The sequence below is a fragment of the Somniosus microcephalus genome, chromosome 1 (genome assembly GCF_052327205.1).
Source record: "Somniosus microcephalus isolate GS21.2 chromosome 1, FLI_Smic_1.0, whole genome shotgun sequence".
NCBI lineage: Eukaryota > Metazoa > Chordata > Chondrichthyes > Squaliformes > Somniosidae > Somniosus > Somniosus microcephalus.
In genome coordinates this window covers 285,465,442-285,486,628 of record NC_140987.1, presented here as the reverse complement: position 1 = coordinate 285,486,628, position 21,187 = coordinate 285,465,442, and the positions used below count along the sequence as shown (strand labels likewise).

Genomic DNA, 21,187 nt, shown 5'->3' with positions numbered 1-21,187 from the left:
TTTCCCCTTAAATGCATCTATGCTATTTGCCTCAACCACTCTATGTGGTAGCAAGTTTCACATTCTCACCATTCTCTGAGTAAAGAAGTTTCTCCTGAATTGCTTATTGGATTTATTAGTGACTTTATTATATTTATGGCCCTTAGTTTTGGACTCCCTCAAAAGTAGAAACATCCTCTCTATGTCTACCCTATCGAACTACTTCATAATTTTAAAGACTTCTATCAGGTCACCTCTCAGTCTTCTCTTTTCTAGAGAAAAGAGCTCAGCCTGTTCAGTCTTTCCTAATATTTATAACCGCTCAGTTCTTGTATCATCCATGTAAATATTTTTTGCACTTTCTCCAGTGCTTCTATATCCTTTTTGTAATATGGAGAACAGAACTATGCACAGTACTTTTAAGTAGGGTCTAACCTAGGTACTCTATAAGGTTATCATAACTTCTCTGTTTTTGAATTCTGTTCCTCTAGAAATGAGCCCCCACTGCTTTGTTTGCACTTTTTATGGCTTTGTTAACCTGCGTTGCTACCTTTAAGGATTTGTGAATCTGCACCGAGGTCACTTTGCACCTCTACCCCATTTGGACTCTTATTTTCCAAGGAGCACTCCTCCTATCAAAATGCACCATCTCACACTTACCTATATTGAAATTAATTTGTCATTTACACACCGATTCTGCAAGTTTGTTAACATCATCTTGTATTTTGTCATAGTCTTGCTCAGTAATAACTACATTCCCCAATTTGGTGTCATCTGCAAATTTTGATATTGTACTTCGATTCCCGAGTCTAAACCATTTATGTAAATGGTGAACAAAAGTGGTCCCAGCACTGATCCACTTCTTACCTTCCGCCAGTCTGCGTAACTAGCTTCAACCCCTCCTCTCTGTTTTGTAGCCAGTTTCCTATCCATTCTGCTACTTGTCCCCTGACTCCACATGTGAGGTGCATTTATCATCATCTATTCCAAAGTTTATTTATTTTGCTAATTTCTCTTTTTTTCCTCACTAATTTTCTCCCAATGCATCCTCTCTTGAATGCATTGACAGCTTGCTGGAAAAGGTTCCACAGCAATAGTTGGCCTTTAATACCTTGCCCAAGTGGCCATTATTCATGTGTAAGTCTGGACAGCGAGTGTCAGCAGGCTAGCCTGATCTTGTCTTCAACTGACATCCACACACGCTGCGTAGTGATCAGGAGCAGGAACCCTAGTCAATTTTTCCCTCCCTGACCTATCAAAAATATACATTTCTATGGCGCAAATTTCAAAATCCTTTATAGGGCAGAGGAAAAAAGTGGATAAGGCGTAGGAGGGAGAAAGTAAAACAGAAAAGTTGTGGGTAATAGTAGCACCCTACATCTGTCCTGGCTTGAAAGTAGCTTACTCAGCATAGATCAGTAATAGACCATGGGAAGCTCCTGATCTGTATGACTCAGAAACTCAATGTATCACGTGACTAAGCTATTGAAGGATTTGTGCACAGTTTGTCATATCCTTAGAATGTAGTTGATAACCCAAGTGACTCAACCAAGACGAGGCATCCCTTAGCAAATACCATTTGAAGAAAAAAAACAGTTTCAAGACAATGCACTATTTCACGTTTCAGAAATGTTTCTAGCACTGCTTGATTTGCTTTCCAGAAAACCGTTAAAAATCAGTACGTATTTGGAACATAAATATTTACTGGAAATTTTGGTTTCATATAGTTATCTCTTGTCTTCCTTACAATATAAATAATCAATGACATTGCAGCGGTCAGGTGGTGCATTTGATCGTAGGCTTTGCTCCTATAACTGCACACAGTTATTGGACAAATTTAACAAAGCTGTTGAATTCAAAGAGGGTAGGGATTGCATAGGTAAGGAAGAGGGGAGGAAATCACTGTTTACTATTGGTCGCAGGTAATGTTTATAGTTGGGGTTATCCTCACATTCGTTCCTCTCTCTTGTAACCTTTCTCATATTTCTATATATTTTTCATATACTACACTTCTATGGTTATTGCTATTATGAATTTTCCATTCTTATTCCTTCTACATTCCAAATATGTTGCCTACGCTTGCTTCCTCCTACTGCTTCCTCACTGTGTTAAAGTCAGGACTTATGGTTCCATCTACTACTTCAACACATTCTTTCCCAGGAATTGAAAACGATGAAATCCTTACCACCGTCGGTCTTCCCTTGCTCCTAAAAATCAACAGGTTTCTTATGCCAAAGCTGGGTATTATCTGACTACTAATTCTTGATCTGCCTTGTCTTCTCTCCTATTGTTTTCAACCTTGATTGTGTCCTGCATTTGGCCCTTCATCAATTTCCATTTTTTTTTACCAAGGGAGAAGTCCAGTCACTGTCAGCATAAACAATATGGTATGTTGTATATTGATCCATCCTTGGGCCCCTCCTCTTCCCCATCTACATGCTGCCTCTTAGTGACATTATCCAAAGACATGGGGGTTCAGCTTCCACACGTATGCTGATGACGCCCAGCTCTATTTCTCTCGACCCCTCCACTGTCTCTGTGCTGTCAGACTGCTTGTCCTACAGTATTCGATGAGCTCCAATTTCCATCAGCTAAACCGAAGACCACTATTTGCAACCTTGGTGTCCTATTTGACCCGACCTGAGCTTCTTATCACATATTGCATGGGTATGGTAGCTTAGTGGTTATGTTCCTCAATTAGCAATCCAGAGGCCTGTACTAATAATCCAGAGAATGTGAGTTCATATAGAATCATAGAATGGTTACTGCACAGAAGGAGGCCATTTGGTCCGTTGAGCCTGTGCTGGCTCTCTGCAAGAGCACTTAGTCCCACTCCCCTGCCCTTTCCCCGTAGCCCTGCAATTATTTTTTCTTCAGGTACTTCTCCAATTCCCTTTTGAAAGCCACGATTGAGTCTGCCTCCATCACCTTTTCAGGCAGTGCATTCACCATTGCAGTTTGAAACTTTGAGTTCATTTTTAATAACCTTGAAATAAAAAGTTGGTATCAATAAATATGTGAACATGAAGCTGTCAGATTGTCTTAAAAACCCAATGGGTTCAGTAATATCTGTACTATCTTTACCTGGTCTGGCCTATATGTGGTTGACTCGTAACTGCCCTCTTAAGTAGCCTAGAAAGCCACTCGTTTGTATCAAACTGCTACAACAGCAACATTAACTTGTATTTATACAGTGGCGTTAACATAGTAAAACGTCCCAAGGTGTTTCATAGGAGTGTTACAAAACAAAATTTGACACTGAGCCACATAAGGAAATATTAGGGCAGATGAACAAAAGCTTGGTCAAAGAGGTAGGTTTTAAGGAGCGTCTTAAAGGAGGAAAGAGAGATAGAGAGGTGGAGAGGGTTAAAGAGGGAATTCCAGAGCTTAGGGCCTAGGCGGCCGAAGGCATGGCCACCAATGGTGGAGCGATTGAAATTGGGGATACTCAGGAAGCCAGAATTAGAGAAGTGCAGATATCTGAGGGTTGTGGGGCTGGAGGAGATTAGAGAGATAGGGAGGGGCGAGGCCATGGAGGGATTTGAAAACGAAATTGAGGTGTTGCTTAACCGGGAGCCAATGTAGGTCAGCGAGCACAGGGGTGATCGGTGAAAGGGACTTGGCTTGAGTTAGGACATGGGGGGCAGAGTTTTGGATGACTTCAAGTTTACGTAGGGTAGAACATGGGAGGTCGATCAGGAGTGCGTTGGAATAGTCAAGTCTAGAGGAAACAAAGAATAATAAGAATAAAATAAAACAATTGGACCAAACGGCTGTGGCTTAGGTATCAAATTAGGAAACGATGAAGGCACAGTCCAGTTGACCCTGCAACGTCCTCACTAACATCTGGGGACTAGTGCCAAAGTTGGGAGAGCTGTCCTGCAGACTAGTCATACTTGCAATTATGCCCATCAGCCAATATCCCAGATGCCTCCACCATAATAAAGCAGTGAGAGCAGCCCGAGCATATAAAGCGGTGAGAACCTTGTCTAAAATAGATAGAAAAGTCAAAAAGTGATGGCACAACATAAGGAGGAGTGGTGGGGATAAGTTACAGATAAGTACTTAGTTTATTGGTTAGTGTTTTTGGTGGTTAGTGTAAGTAGTTTATTGGTTTGTGTTAAGTTAGTGTAAGTATTTCATTTATTGGTTTGTGATTTTAGTAGTGGTTAGTGATTTTTTTTTTGCGTGGTTAGAGTTGGGCGGTGAGAATTTGGGCTCGTTACCGCCCGTCTTTTGGGTGCTACGAGTGCCCTTGGTGCTCCAAAATGGCGTCCGCGGCGCTTGTGGCCACACTTGTGGGCCGAAACACGCCAGACGCCATATTGGTGCAGGACTCGCATGTCTGCAGTGAACATCTGCTGGAAGTATGCAGAGCAGATAGATCATGACTTGCACGTCTCTTAAACGCACACAGCTGAACACGCATTCAGCAGCAGGAAGGACCCCCCACCAGCGCTATTTAAAGGGCTCATCAACTGCTTGCAGGTTAGTTGCTGGGTGATGTCTTCTCACTGTTGTTACAATTCTACAAGTTTTTGGTGCTTTCTATAGTTTGTTCAAGTTGCAAAAGACTACAGGGAGTGGTGTGGCAGGTGCTGAAGGACATTTTTCCGATTTATCATTGAATGGTTACAGCACAGAAGAAGGCCACTCGGTCCGTTGAGCCCGTGCCAGCTCTCTGCAAAAGCACTTCAGCTAGTCCCAATCCCCCGCCCTTTCCCCATAGCCCTGCAATTTTTTTTCCTTCAGGTGCTTATCCAATTCCCTTTTGAAAGCCACAATTGAGTCTGCCTCCACCACTCTTTCAGGCAGTGTTATAAATCTCATCATTCATCAAGGAACTACTCGTGAAATAACGCTGGATGGCCAGCTGGTGGCGCCGTCCAAGGAGTATAAATGCTAGGGCGTCGGCCCCAGCTTACCAGGGACATTTTGTAAGACAAGGAACTAGTGAAGTACAACTAGACCTCCATGTTCTGAAACAAGTTGATTAAAGTCTTGCTTTCTGCTCAAACCAAGTGCGTAGTGAGTTTTATTACGTCAATTTAATCAACTTGATATCGACTCCACGCTTTGGGTGATTTTGGGAACAGCCAGCTACGACTCGAACTGTAGAAGGGAACCCAGACAAGTAATCGATCCATCATGGAGAAACTACTCAGACCCGCCCGTCTCGACCTGGACCCGAATTCACTTACAGCTGCTAAGATATGGAAACACTGGTATCCGTACTTTCAGCAACTTCCTCAGGGTGTGTGGTGAAAATGTTCCTGATAAACTAGAGATACTTGCTAATTATGTATCCCCTCATGTGTTTGATTATATCGAAGACTGTGTAGACTATGACACCGCTATCCAAATATTACAGCAGCTATATGTCAAGTCCCCAAATGAAATTTTTGCTCGGCATCTACTGGCCACAACTCGACAACAACCCGGGGAATCACTTGACGAATTCCTTCAGAAACTTCGCAGGCTCAGCAAGGATTGTAATCTTAAAGCTGTTACAGCTGAGCAGTACCAGGAGGAGTTAATTCGTGATTCCTTTATTAATGGGATTGCGTCTCCCTTCTTACGTCAGCGTCTGTTGGAGAATAAAACCCTCAAGTTACAGGCTGCCTATGACCAGGCATGTTCTCTGGACTTAGCAAAGAGGAATGCAGACTCTTATCTTTCACCACGCGCACGGGCTGCTGCTATCACTTTTAGTGACTCTTTCGATAGGCCTCGGGCGGAAGCCCTCACGGCTGACGACTCCAACCCGGCTGATGACAACCCTACCCTAGAAACCGACACTGATGACGACCCCGCCCTAGCGGCATCTTGGCAATCTGGAAGGAAGTGTTTCTTCTGTGGAGGTGCGTTCCATTATAGGAAATTTTGTCCTGCTCGTAACGCGACCTGCAATCATTACAGCAAGAAAGGTCACTTTTCTAAGGTATGCCAGTCAAGAGCCACTGTTAGTAAGAAAGGCCACTTTTCTAAGGTATACTGGTCGAGAGCTCCTGTTAGATTTGCAGCTGCTATCTATAAAACTGCTCCCCCAAGAGCCACTACTAAGGTTATAGCTGCAATCTATAAAACTGCTCCTCCCCCAAAAACCACTACTAAGGTTACAGCTGTCAAGGGTATAACTGCCCCTCCTCCCATCACAGCTGTTTTTCCCCAAAGTCTGTCCCATGCAGCCACGAAGGTTTTGGTAAATGGACACATTTTGAGTGCACTAATCGACTCATGCAGCTCTGACAGCTTCATTAGTGAGCGGGCTGTTAGTAATTTAAAACTGCGCATTTACCCCTCGGACAGGGAAATTGCAATGGCTCTGACGACACTGACCACCAATTCTTCCAGCTTTTGTCTTGTCGACCTTATTCTCAATGGCCGCACTTATTTCTCCACCTGACTTGGGGTGCTCAAGAACCTATGCAGTGATGTGCTCCTGGGACAGGATTTCCAGAAACAACACAAAAGACTCACTTTCGAGTTTGGAGGGTCAAAGCCGGAGCTTACTATTTCCAAAGTACCGTTTTGTGCGCTTTCGGCGGCTTCGCTCGACGAGCCCTCCTTGTTTGCCAATCTTTCCCCCCGATATAAGCCCATAGTCACTAAATCATGACGTTTCAGCCAAGATGATCGATCCTTTATCGAGACACAAATCTCTCGCCTTCTAGCTGACAGTATCATTGAGCCATGTTCATCTTCCTGGCGGGCTCAAGTCGTCGTTGTTAAAAATCCTCTGAAGCAACACAAGAAAAGTCTTTGCGTCGATTACTTGCAAGCTATTAACCAGTATACCGACCTGGATGCCTACCCACTACCACGCATCGATCATATGGTCAATAACCTTGCCAACTACAAGGTATTTTGAACTTTTGATTTAAAGTGCAGCACGGTGGCATAGTGGTAAACACTGTTGCCTCACAGCGCCAGGGACCCGGGTTCGAATCCGGCCTCGGGTGACTGTGTGGAGTTTGCACATTCTCCCTGTGTTTGCGTGGGTTTTCTCCGGGTGCTCCGGTTTCCTCCCACAGTCCAAAGATGTGCAGGTTAGATTGATTGGCTATGATAAATTGACCCTTAGTGTTAGGGGGATTAAAATGTGTGGGGTTACGGAGATAGGGTGGGATATGTGTTAGTGTAGGGGTTACGGGGATCGGGTGGGATATGTGTCGGTGCAGGCTTGATGGGCCGAAATGGCCTCTATCTGCACTGTGGGGTTTCTGTGATTCTGTGATCATCAAGTGTCGTTAAAGGACTCTGACAAGAAGTATATGGCCTTTGAGGCCAATGGTCGGCTTTACCAGTTTGGTCGCCTTCCATTTGGGGTCACCAATGGGGTGGCCATCTTTCAACGGGCAATGGATAGCCTAGTGAAACAGCAGAACTTAACGGACACTTTTCCATATCTGGATAATATCCCCATTGCTGGTCATGACCAGAAGGAGCATGATGCCAACCTCCAGAAATTTTTTGACGTTCTCCGTCATTGCAACTTAACCTTAAATGAGTCCAAATCTGTGAAATCAGTACCATCAGTCAACATCCTTGGCTACTGGGTGGGCAACAGTGTCATCAAACTGGATCCGGAGCAACTTCATCCGCTTCAGGAGCTCCCTCCCCCTATGAATCTCGGCTCTCTTTGTTGGGCACTCGGCATGTTCGCCTATTATGCGAAGCGGATACCCCACTTCTCCGACAAGATCCAGCCCCTGCTTCACGCAAAGTCATTTCCATTAGAGGCAACGGCTATTTCAGCTTTCAACCTCCTCAAGCGACAACTGGAAAAAGCCACGCTTCGTTCCATTGATGAAAATCTTCCTTTCGTGGTCGAGTGCGATGCATCGGATGTGGCGATCTCTGCTACCTTGAATCAAGGTGGTCGACCCGTTGCATTTCTGTCCAGAACTTTGCAGGGTAGCGAGCTCCATTATCCTCCTGTCGAGAAGGAGGCTACAGCCATCATCGAAGCGGTGCGTAAATGGAGTCATTTTCTCGCTCGTCGCCATTTCACACTTATAACTGATCAGCGCTCCGTGGCCTTTATGCTGGATAACCGGAAACGCACTAAGATCAAGAATAACAAAATACAACCCTGGAGGATGGAATTGGCCGCCTTTGGATACACCATACATTATCGACCCAGCAAAGAGAATGTGGCCCCGGATACCCTCATGTGGGCATTCTACTCTTCTATGTCAACTTCGACTCTGACGGATCTTCATAATGACACATGCCATCCTGGCGTTACCCGTATGTTGCACTTTGTGCGATCTAAAAATCTCCCATTTTCTACGGAAGATGTGAAAAGAACGTGCTCCTCCTGTAGAATTTGTGCGGAATTAAAACTGCAATTCTTCCGTCCATCAGATGGCTCGCTCATACACGCTATGCAGCCTATGCAGCGACTCCACATTGACTTTAAAGGGCCATTGCCACCCTCAACGCGAAACACCTACTTACTGACTATGGTGGATGAATATTCACGCTTTCCCTTTGCTTTTCCCTGTCCCAATATGCTTACTTCCACAGTGATCAAATGCCTTGATCAAGTCTTTTCCCTTTGTGGTATGGCCAATTTCATCCACTCTGATCAGGGTCCCTCCTTCATGTCAAGCGAACTCAAAAGTTATCTCTCCCAACGGGGAATCACCACAAGTAAAACGACACCCACCCCATCGGTAACGGACAGGTTGAGAGATACAACGCTATCATTTGGAACGCTGTTCGTCTTGCGCTGAGGTCACACAACCTACCAGACCAGCAGTGGGAAACTATGCTCCCTGACGTGTTGCATTCCATCAGGTCTCTCCTTTCTATGTCTACCAATGTCACACCTCACGAGCAATTCTTCAGCTTCCCACGTCGCTCCACCCATGGGACGCCTCTACTGTCATGGTTGGCAGCTCCTGGCCCCGTGCTGCTCCGAAGATTCGTCCGATCATCTAAAACCGATCCTCTCGTCGACGAGGTAGAACTCACGGACGTCAACCCCATGTGTGGTACCCTGATGGCCGGGAGTCCACTGTTTCGCTCCGAGACCTGGCTCCCTGTCCGGCCGGTTCCACGGACCCAACCAATAGAGGGACCCACGGGGATGATGCCGACACTCTGCACTCCCCCGAAGATGACGCCCTACCTGGGGCATCGAGAGATCTGCCGGCTGCCCCACCGGATCCACTCGGGGAGCCGAGCGCTCCCCGTGGGATGGCCACCCGAGGCCAGGACGCCGGTCAATCCCTGGCTATCCAACAGGATGAAGCCAGTTCTGCGCCTGTGGGGACCCGCACCCGGAGTCACGATCTCCCCAGCCTCCTTCGGGTCGATCAGAGCAACACGGGCCCTGTCGATCCACCGGTACGGATCAAGCGGCCCAGGGACCAAGACACGGTCCGAGGAGACGTGCCTTCTAGCCATGAACAAAAATCTAAAAGACTGCGGCTATTCGTGGTCCGCCTGATCCGCTAAGAGGAAGTCGTCGGACTTCCAAATCTTTTAGGCAGGAAGAATGTTATAAATCTCATCATTTATCAAGAAACTACTCATGAAATAACGCTGGACGGCCAGCTGGTGGTGCCGTCCAAGGAGTATAAATACTTGGGTGTCGGCCCCAGCTTTACAGGGACATTTTGTAAGACAAGGAACTAGTGAAGTACAACTAGACTTCCATGTCTGAAACAAGTTGATTAAAGCCTTGCTTTATGCTCAAACCAAGTGTGTAGTGAGTTTTATTACATCAGGCAGTGCATTCCAGATCCTAACCACTCGCTGCGTAAAAAAAAGTTTTTTCTTCGTGTCGCCTTTGGTTCTTTTGCCAATCACCTTAAATCTGTGTCCTCTGGTTCTCGGCCCTTCCGCCAATGGGAACAGTTTCTATCTACTCTGTCTAGACCCCTCATGATTCTGAACACCTCTATCAGATCTCCTCTCAACCTTCTCTGTTCTGAGGAGAACAACCCTAGCTTCTCCAGTCTATCCATGTAACTGAAGTCCCTTAACCCTGGAATCATTCTCGTAAATCTTTTTTGCACCCTCTCTAAGGCCTTCACATCCTTCCTAAAGTGCGGTGCCCAGAATTGGACGTAGTTGAGGCCGAACCAGTGTTTTATAAAAGTTCATCATAACTTCCTTGCTTTTGTAGTTTATGCCTCTACTTATGAAACCCAGGATCCCGTATGCGTTTTTAACTGCTTTCTCAACCTGCTTCAGTGATTTGTGCACCTAAAACCCTGGTCGCTCTGTTCATGCACCCCCTTTAGGATTGTACCCTTTAGTTTATATTGCTTCTCCTCGTCCTGTGTCCGCCCATTTCACCAGCCTGTCTATGTCTTCTTGAAGTCTATCACTATCCTCGTTGATCACTATACTTCCAAGTTTGGATCATCTGCAGATTTTTAATTATAATTTCTAAAAGCTTCCCCACTACCAAGGCTAAACTGACTGGCCTGGAGTTGCTGGGTTTATCCTTACACCCTTTTTTTGAACAAGGGTGTAACATTTGCAATTCTCCAGTCCTCTGGCACCACCCCTGTATCTAAGGAGGATTGGAAGATTATGGCTAATACCTCTGTGATTTCCTCCTTAACTTCCCTCAGCAACCTAGGATGTATCCCATCCGATCCTGATGACTTATCAACTTTAATTATAGACAGCCCTTCTAGTACCTTCTCTCTATCAATTTTTATCTTATCCAGTATCTCCACCACCTCCTCTTTCACTATGACTTAAGAACATAAGAAATAGGAGCGGGAGTAGGCCATTCGGCCCTTCAAGCCTGCTCTGCCATTCAATGAGATCATGGCTGATCTTCTTCCTTAACTCCATTCACCGGCCCTATCGCCATATCCCTTGATACCCTTACTAGTCAGAAATCTATCGACTTCTGGTTTGAATATACCCAATGACTGAGCCTCCACAGCCCTCTGGGGTAGAGAATTACAAAGATTCACCACCCTCTGTGTGAAGAAATTTCTTCTCATCTCAGTCCTGAATGGCCTACCCTTTACCCTGAGGCTGTGGCCCCTGGTTTTAGACTCCCCAGCCAAAGGAAACTTTCTCCCAGCATCCACCCTATCAAGCCTTGTAATAATTTTGTATGCTTCAATGAGTGAGGCAGGTACAGGGATCCAGGAGGTAGTGTTGGAGGAGCCGCAGCCCTTACACTTGTCCAACAGGTTCAAGGCTCTTACTCCCTGTGAGGATGGGAACAGGGACTGCGGGGAGGATGAGCAACCTGGCCACAGCACCGTGGAGCGGGGGGCCATTCAAGTGGGGGGAGTTAAAAGAAATGTTGTAGTGGTAGGGGATAGTATCATTAGGGGGATAGATAGGACAAGGAAGGAGGTTCTGCTGAGGGAGTTTGAGCAGCTAGGGGCCAAATTAAAAAGCAGAACCACAAGGGTAATTCTGGATTATTACCTGAGCCACGAGCGAATTTAGCTAGGACAAATAAAATTAGAGAGTTAAATGCGTGGCTCAAAGACTGGTGTGGGAGAAATGGGTTTTGCTTCCTGGGACACTGGCACCAGTACTGGGGCAGGAGGGAGCTGTTCCGTTGGGACCGGCTTCACTTGGCCAGTGCTGGGACTAGAGTCCTGGCGGATCATATAACTAGGGCTGTAGAGAGGGCTTTAAACTAACTAGTGGGGGGGAGATTCCTAGAGAGCAAATAATATAAATGACAACAGAGAAGGTCATAGACGTAGGTAGCAGTGGGGAAATTAAAAACCAGAGCGTGTCAGGAAGGGGCAGAAGGTATGGAGTAAAAGGTAAAGTAATAAAAAGGGCAAAAGCAGGAACTAAGTGTCACAAAACATCTTTGAAAGTTCTCTATCTGAATGTACGTAGCATTCGTAACAAAATAGACGAGTTAATGGCACAAATAACTACATATGGGTATGATCTTGTGGCCATTACAGAAACATGGCTGCAGGGTGACAATGCCTGGGAATTAAACATACCAGGTTATTTAACGATCAGGAAGGACAGGCAGGAAGGAAGGGGAGGTGGGGTGGCTATGTTAATAAAGGAAGGAATCACTGTAATACAGAGAAATGATATTGGGTCAAAAGATCAGGATAATGAAACAGTTTGGGTGGAGGTAAGGAATAATAAGGGGAAAAAAACACTAGTGGGCGTAGTCTATAGGCCTCCGAACAGTGGCAACTCTGTTGGACGGAGTATCAATCAGGAAATAGTTGAGGCTTGTAATAAGGGAACATCTATAATTATGGGGGATTTTAACTATCATATTAATTGGACAAATCAAATTGGGCAGGGCTGCCTTGAGGATGAGTTCATTGAGTGTATTAGGGATGGGTTTCTTGAGCAGTATGTAACTGAACCGACCAGGGGGCAAGCAACCTTAGATCTGGTCCTGTGTAATGAGACAGGATTAATTAAAAATGTCCTAGTAAAGGATCCCCTTGGAATGAGTGACCATAACATGGTTGAATTCCATATTCAATTAGAGGGTGAGAAGGTTGGATCTCAAACAAGCGTGCTAAGCTTGAATAAAGGAGACTATGAAGGTATGAGAGCGGAATTGAGTCGAGTGGATTGGGAAAATAGATTAAAGGGTAAGATGATACATGATCAGTGGTGTACATTTAAGGAGTTATTTTACAACTTCCAAAAAAAATATATTCCACTGAGAAGAAAAGGGTATAAAAGAAAAGACAGCCATCCGTGGCTAAGTAAAGAAATTAAGGATAGTATTCAACTAAAAACAAGGGCATATAAGGTAGCCAAATCTAGTGGGAGGATAGAGGATTGGGAAAACTTTAAAAGACAGCAAAAAATAACAAAAAGATTGATTAAGAAAGGGAAGATAGATTCTGAAAGTAAATGAGCAAAAAATATAAAAACAGATAGTAAGAGTTTTTATAGTTATATAAAAAGAAAAAGGGTGGCTAAAGTAAATGTTGGTCCCTTAGAGGATGAGACCGGGAAATTAATGTTGGGAAATATGGAGATGGCAAAAACACTGAATGAATATTTTATATCAGTCTTTACAGTAGAAGACACTAAGAATATCCCAACACTGGACAAACAGGGGGCTAAAGGGGGGGAGGAGCTAAACACGATCAAAATCACTAAGGAAGTGGTACTCGGTAAAATAATGGGACTCAAGGCGGATAAATCACCTGGACCTGATGGCTTACATCCTAGGGTCTTGAGGGAAGTGGCGGTAGGGATTGTGGATGCATTGGTAATAATTTTCCAAAACTCCCTGGACTCGGCAAAGGTCCCGGCAGACTGGAAAACTGCTAATGTAACACCCTTATTTAAAAAGGGCAGTAGACAGAAGGCTGGAAACTATAGACCGGTTAGCTTAACATCTGTGGTAGGTAAAATTTTGGAGTCCATTATTAAGGAGACAGTAACAGGACATTTGGATAATCATAATTTAATAGGACAAAGTCAGCATGGTTTTATGAAGGGGAAGTCATGTTTGACAAATTTGCTGGAGTTCTTTGAGGAAGTAACATATAGGGTGGATAAAGGGGAACCAGTGGACGTAGTGTATTTAGACTTCCAAAAGGCATTTGACAAGGTGCCACACAAAAGATTATTGCTTAAGATAAAAAATCACGGGATTGGGGGTAATATTCTGGCATGGATAGAGGATTGGCTATCTAACAGAAGGCAGAGAGTTGGGATAAATGGTTCATTCTCAGACTGGCAATCAGTAACGAGTGGTGTTCCGCAGGGGTCAGTGCTGGGACCCCAACTCTTTACAATCTATATTAACGATTTGGAGGAGGGGACCGAGTGTAACATATCAAAGTTTGCAGATGATACTAAGATGGGAGGGAAAGTAGTGAGTTAGGAGGACATAAAAAACCTGCAAGGGGACATAGACAGGCTAAGTAAGTGGGCAGAGATTTGGCAGATGGAATACAATACTGGAAAGTGTGAGGTTATGCACTTTGGCAGGAAAAATCGTAGAGCAAGTTATTATCTTAATGGCAAGAAACTGGAAAGTACTGAAGTACAAAGGGATCTGGGGGTCCTGGTGCACGAAACTCAAAAGGTTAGTATGCAGGTGCAGCAAGTGATTAAGAAGGCCAATGGAATGTTGGCTTTCATTGCTAGGGGGATAGAATATAAAAATAGGGAGGTATTGCTTCAGTTGTACAAGGTATTGGTGAAACCGCACCTGGAATACTGCGTACAGTTTTGGTGTCCATACTTAAGAAAGGACATACTTGCTCTCGAGTCAGTACAAAGAAGGTTCACTCAGTTAATCCCGGGGATGAGGGGATGGACATATGAGGAGAGGTTGAGTAGATTGGGACTCTACTCATTGGAGTTCAGAAGAATGAGAGGCGATCTTATTGAAACATATAAGATTGTGAAGGGGTTGGATCGGGTGGATGCGGGGAGGATGTTCCCGATGATGGGTGAAACTAGAACTAGGGGGCATAGTCTTAGAATAAGGGGCTGCTCTTTCAAAACTGAGATGAGGAGGAACTACTTCACTCAGAGGGTGGTAGGTCCATGGAATATGCTGCTCCAAAAAGCTGTAGAAGCTACATCATTACATAAATTTAAAACAGAAATAGACAGTTTCCTGGAAGTAAAGGGAATTAAGGGTTACGGGGAGCGGGCAGGAATTTGGACATGAGACTAGGTTCGGATTGGTCATGGCCCTGTGGGTAGCGGAGCCGGCCCAGGGGCCGTGTAGCCTGATCCTGCTCCTATTTCGTGTGTCTAATTCTGTTAGATTCAGGAGATGGTTCTGTGATAGTGGATTGGCGGTTAGGATCAGATCAGCCATGATCTCATTGAATGGCGGAGCAGGCTCGAGGGGCCGATTGGCCTACTCCTGCTCCTATTTCTTATGTTCTTATGAGATCCCCTCTCATTCTTCTGAATTCAAGAGAATACAGGCCTAGTTTACTCAATCTCTTCTCATACGACAGTCCCGCCATCCCAGGAATCAATCTTGTGAACCTTCGTTGCACTCCCTCTATGGTAAGTATATCCTTCCTTAGGTAAGGAGACCAAAATTGTACACAGTACTCCAGGTGTGGTCTCACCAGGGCCCTATATAATTGGAGTAAGACTTCTTTACTCCTGTACTCAAATCCTCTTGTAATGAAGGCCAGCATACCATTTGCCTTCCTGCACCTGCACATTCACTTTCAGTGACTCATGTACAACGACACCCAGGTCCCTTTGAGCATCTGCATTCCACAACCTTTCACCATTTAGGAAATACTTTGGCAGCATCTTCTTCCTTGGTGAAGACAGGTGCAAAGTACTCATTTAGTACCTCAGCCATGCCCTCTGCTTCCATGCGTTGGTCTCCTTTTTGGTCCCTAATTGGCCCCAGCCCTCCTCTTACTACCCATTTACTATTTATATGCCTATAGAAGGCTTTTGAATTCACTTTTATGTTAGCTGCCAATCTATTCTCATACTCTCTCTTTGCCCCTCTGATTTTCTTTTTCACTTCTCCTCTGAACGTTCTGTATTCAGCCTGATTCTCACTTGTATTCTCAACCTGACATCTGTCATACGCGCTCTTTTTCTACTTCATCTTATTATCTATCTCTTTTGTCATCCAGGGAGCTCTGGCTTTAGTTGCCCTACCTTTCCCCCTTGTGGGAATGTACCTCGACTGTACCAGAACCATCTCCTCTTTTAAGGCAGCCCATTGTTCGACTACAGTTTTGCCTGCCAATCTTTGATTCCAATTTACATGGGCCAGATCCGTTCTCAACCCACTGAAATTTGCCTTCCTCCAATTAAGTACTTTTACTCTAGATTGCTCCCTGTCCTTTTCCATGGCTAATCTAAACCTTATGATACTATGATCACTGTTCCCTAAATGTTCCCCAACTGACACTTGCTCTGCTTGACCCACCTCATTCCCCAGAACCAGATCCAGCAATGCTTCTTTCCTCATTGGGCCAGAAACGTACTGATCAAGAAAGTTCTCCTGAACACTCTTCAGAACTTCTTCCCCATCTCTGCCCTTTACACTATTATTATCCCAATCTATATTAGGATAATTGAAGTCACCCATTATCACTATAGTTCTTGCACCTCTCTGTAATTTCTCTGCATATTTACTCCTCTATATCTTTCCCAGTAGTTGGTGGCCTGTAGAATACACCTAGTAGTGTAATGGCACCTCTATTGTTTCTTAACTCTAACCAAATAGATTCTGTCCTTGACCCCTCCAGGACATCCTCTCTCTCCAGCACGATATCATTCTGCTTAACCAATACTAGCACCCCACCTTTTTTCTTTCCTTCCCTATCTTTCCTGAACACCTTGTATCCAGGAATATTTAGTATCCAATCCTGCCCTTTTTTGAGCCAGGTCTCCGTTATCGCCACAACATCATATTCCCATCTGGCTATTTGCAATTTCAAGGCTTCTGCACAAACCAGTTGCTCCGAGACATAGGTGCAGTAGTAGGCATTCCCCTTGGAATACAGCTTGACTTGGAGAATGAACAGAGGCCCTGTAGAGCAGAAGAACCTTCTGAAAGAGGGAGGAGGAGGAATGGGATGAAGGGCTCTCAGCAGGAGGCCAAATCTGCCCAGGGTGTTCAAGGAGCAATTCTCCTACCTGAACCTCAGCAAGGAATAATGTGTGAGACATCTGCACTTCAGTAATCCTCACTGCAACCTGGCAGCTGCTGCAACCACAGCGGGGCCAGTGGCTGTGAAGGTGACTGTGGTGATGAACTTTTGTGTGTCTGGCTCCTTCCTAGCTAGAGCTGGAGATATTTGTAACACCTTGCAGTTTGCAGTCCAATGTTGCGTAAGGAGGCCACTAAGGCTCTCTATTCAAAGAGAGCTAACTATATTTCATTCTCACTTGCCAGAGAGAAGCAGGTGGAGTGAGCTCGCGGCTTCGCTTGGTTTGCAGGTTTCCCCGTGCAGGGTGCCATTGACTGCATGCACATCGCTTTGCGGGCACCACATGTCAACTCTGCCCTATACCAGAAGCTAAAAGGATTCCACTCCCTCAACACTCAGCTGGTGTGTGACCATAGGCAGCGAATCATGCAGGTCAATTCCTGGCAGCAGTAATGATGCCTTCATTCTGCGGCAGTCTGCTGTACCAGCTGCATTTTAACCACAATAGCAAACCTAAGGGTGGCTACTGGGCGACGAGGGCTATCAGCTGACAACATGGCTGATGACTCCACTGCGCAACCCATGCACACGTGCACAGCATGCATACAATGAAAGCCACACTGCTACACTAAATGTGATAGAGCAGACCATGGGCATTCTGAAACCACGCTGCCGCTCTGAGAAGCCCTGCAGTACTCGGCAGAGCAGGTTTCAAGATTCATGGTGGGTGCTGCACGCTGCATAACCTCGCCACCATGAGGGGACAGCCCTTGCCACCAGCTATACGGCGAGCAGCTGAGGAGCAGGACCATGAGGAAGGGGGGGAGGCAACCATGACAGCCCCGGGCTGTCTGCGAAGAACTCATCTGAGTGCAATACCAGTAACAGCAACTCCAATTCCCCATTCTCCAGCAGTCCCACACCTTACCTTCCGTCTATCACTGACCATTACAGTCACAATGGAAAAATAAAAGCCACCACAAAATAAACATTCCAAACCAAATTTGTAAGTGAAATCATGCAATTTTGCACACAAATCACCCTTGTGCATTTCCTTAGTGTCTGTCTTCTGTGTGCCATTTCCTGTCCTAGAGCTTTTATGCAGTGCTACCCCAGTGGCTTCCGCATAGCTCATTGAAGCCTGCTGACTGGAGATGACTGCAAATGATCTTGGAGGACGACCTCGTGAAGCTCTGGACCTAAAAGGCCTGGCTGTGGACTGCACCATCTCGGCATAGGTAGCAGCAGTTTGGGCTGGCTGGCAGACAAGCAACAGCAAGGGCACTGCTGGAGTGGCAGCGGTGGGACGATGAATGCTGTCATCCTGAGAGGACAGCAGATTCATGCTCCACGGAGCCACTGCCACTCCCCCGGGGTGACGTCGCAGCAATCCTAGTAATCGGTTGGAGGGCAGATTGCTGGACTGCTATGAAACCCTGCAAGCCCCTTTCCACACTAATCCACAGCTATGATGGCAGCAAGCTGACCTTGCATGATAGCAGTCTCAGCTTCCACTACAGCACTCAGACGTTGGGTGGCTGATGCTTGTGCTGCAATAAAGCTGTGACATTGGCCATCAGACGCTGCATCGTAGTTTGGTCCACAAGTGTGCAAGCAGAATTGGCCACCACTTCCATGCTGGAATGGATGGGCTCCATGCTCTGTGCAAAGCCCTGCACCAAGTTGGTGCTGGACACCCCCATGCTCCTTGACTGACCGCAGGCGTTCGGCCAGGCTTCCCAATGTACCAAGCATTTAGTTGTGGGTACCCATCAGCGTTCTTTTGTAGGCTGCCACATCGCAGTCCTCATCTGAGTCCTCTAGCAGAACCCATCTGTGGCCTCGCCCTCTGACGAGCTGGCATCTGTGCTATCTTTGCCCCCTGCCCTGGCTGCAGCCCACTCGTGCCTGGTCTCACCACGTGCTGATCCCGTCTCTAATCTATCTTCTAAGATACGCGCAGTGTCAGTATTGGAGCTGGTGGCTGAGAATGTGAAATTAAGTGACGATGCTGTGTCTTCATTATCACTCTCTTCTTGGTGTTTCTCCACTGCCTGGCCAGGTTGTGGTGCGGGCGGGAAAGTAAGAGGTGCATGCTTACACCATCTGCAGCTTGTGAATCAAAAGAGAGTGTGGGATGAGCGAGAAGTGGGATGTGAGAAGGAAGATTAAGTATGAGGATGCTGTCATTTTCAATGGCTTCAGCCTTGCCGCTGGCCACAGCCTCAGCAATGGCCATCCCAATATTGGCCAGCACCTTTTCCATGGGCGTTAGGACATGAATCGTAGATAGTATCATAGAAATTTGCGGTACACCATTCGACCCATGGTGTGTGTGTAGTCTGAAAAAGAGCTATCCAGCCTAATCCCACTTTCCAGCTCTTGGTCTGTAGCCCTGTAGGTTACGGCACTTCAAGTGCATATCCAAGGACTTTTTAAATGTGAAGAGCTTTTCTGCCTCTACCACCCTTTCAGGCAGTGAGTTCCAGCCCCTCACCATCCTCTGGGTGGAAAAAAGTTCTCCTCAACTCCCCTCTAATCCTTCTACCAATTACTTTAAATCTATGCCCCTGGTTATTGACCTCTCTGCTAGGGGAAATAGGTCCTTCCTATCCACTCTATCTAGACCCCTCATAATTTTATACATCTCAATCAAGTCTTCCTCAGCCTCCTCTTCCAAAGAAAACAACCCCAGCCTATCCAATCTTTCCTCATAGCTAAAATTCTCCAGCCCAGGCAACACCCTCGTAAATCTCCTCTGTACCCTCTCTAGTGCTATCACATCTTTCCTGTAATGTGGTGACCAGAACTGTGCACAGTACTCTAGCTGTAGCCTAACTAGTGTTTTATACAGTTCAAGCATTACCTCTCTGCTCTTATTTTCTATGCCTCGGCTAATAAAGGAAAGTATCCTGTATGCCTTCTTAATCACCTTATCTACCTGTCCTGCTAGCTTCAGGGATATGAGTATCCTACCATTTATTGTGTATTCCCTTGCATTGTTAGCCCTCCCCAAATGCATTACCTCACACTTCTCTGAATTGAATTCCATTTGCCACTTTTCGGCCCAGTTGACCAGTCCATTGATATCTTCCTGCAATCTACAACTTTCTTCCTCACTATCAACCACACAGCAAATTTTTGTATCACCTGCAAACTTCTTAATCATGCCCCCTACATTAAAGTCTAAATCATTAATGTATACCACAAAAAACAAGGAACCTAGTACTGAGCCCTGCGGAACCCTACTGGAAACAGCTTTCCAGTCACAAAACATCTGTCGACCATTACCCTTTGCTTCCTGCCACTGAGCCAATTTTGGATCCAACTTGCCACTTTCTCTTGAATCCCATGGGTTTTTACTTTTCTGACCAGTCTGCCATGTGGGACCTTGTCAAATGCTTTGTAGACTACATCAAACACGTTATCCTCATCAACCCTCCTTGTTACCTCCTCAAAAAATTCAATCAAATTAGTCAGACATGAACTAACAACAGAAAATGCTGGAAAAACTCAGCATGTCAGGCAACATCCATGGAGAGAAATTTGAGTTGACGTTTCGGGTCGAACCCTTCTTCAAAACTGGAAAGAAAAGAGTTTTTCCAGCATTTTCTGTTGTTAGTTCGGATTTCCAACATCTGCAGTATTTTGCTATCGTACTAGTCAGACATGACCTTTCCTTAACAAATCCATGCTGACTGCCCTTGATTAATCCGTGCCTTTCTAAATAACGATCAATACTGTCCCTCAGAATCTTTTCCAACAATTTGCCCACCACCGAGGTTGGGCTGACTGGCCTGTAATTACTCGGTCTATCCCTTTCTCCCTTTTCAAACAATGGTACAACGATAGCAGTCCTCCAGTCCTCCGGCACCACACCGGTAGCCAGAGAGGATTGAAAAATCTGGTCAGAGCCTCTGCTATTTCCTCCATTGTTTCTCTTAACAGCCTGGGATGAATTTCATCCGGGCCTGGCAATTTATCTACTTTCAAAGATGTTAAACCCCTTAATACTTCCACACTCACTGTTTATTTCATCTAATATTTCACACACCTCCTCCTTAACTACAATGTCTGCATCGTCCTTCTATTTTGTGAAGACAGACGCAAAGTATTCTTCTGCCTCCACACACAAGCTTCCTTTTTGGTCAATAATAGGCCCCACTCTTTCTTTAGCTATCCTCTTGCACTTTATGTATTTATAAAACATCTTTGGGTTTTCCTTGATTTTACTTGCCAATATTTTTTCACGTCCTCTCTTTGCTTTCCTAATTTCCTGTAGGAGTGCCTGCCCCTTTCCGGTTAGCTCCTGCTGCCTCCAGTTGTGCGCCAGCTTGTCTTGCAAGAGAGAGTGAAGTGTGTCAGTGAGCGTTGTGCAATCTGTTTGGCTGATGTGCTTATCATGGTTGAATAGCTGGCCGTGTGTGCAAGCTGTGAGATGTGGGTGTGAGGCTTGCAGCAGTGCTAAGTGTGTGAGAGTGAGGTGAAGCATATGAATGTTAGGTATGAGGCCTGATTGATAGAAATTGTTGGTCAGTGAGTGATGGGGGTGTGATGATTTTAGCGTTGGCTGAGGCGACTGGTGGAGTTGCAAGGATATGGCATTT

At 45.5% G+C, this 21,187-nt stretch overlaps 1 protein-coding gene across 3 annotated transcripts in view; it reads left to right on the top strand.

Moving 5' to 3' along the window:
• The window catches only part of dnah6 (dynein, axonemal, heavy chain 6), a 1,317,984-nt gene that overhangs the window by 545,202 nt on the left and 751,595 nt on the right, over nucleotides 1-21,187 (top strand). The window lies entirely within an intron of this gene.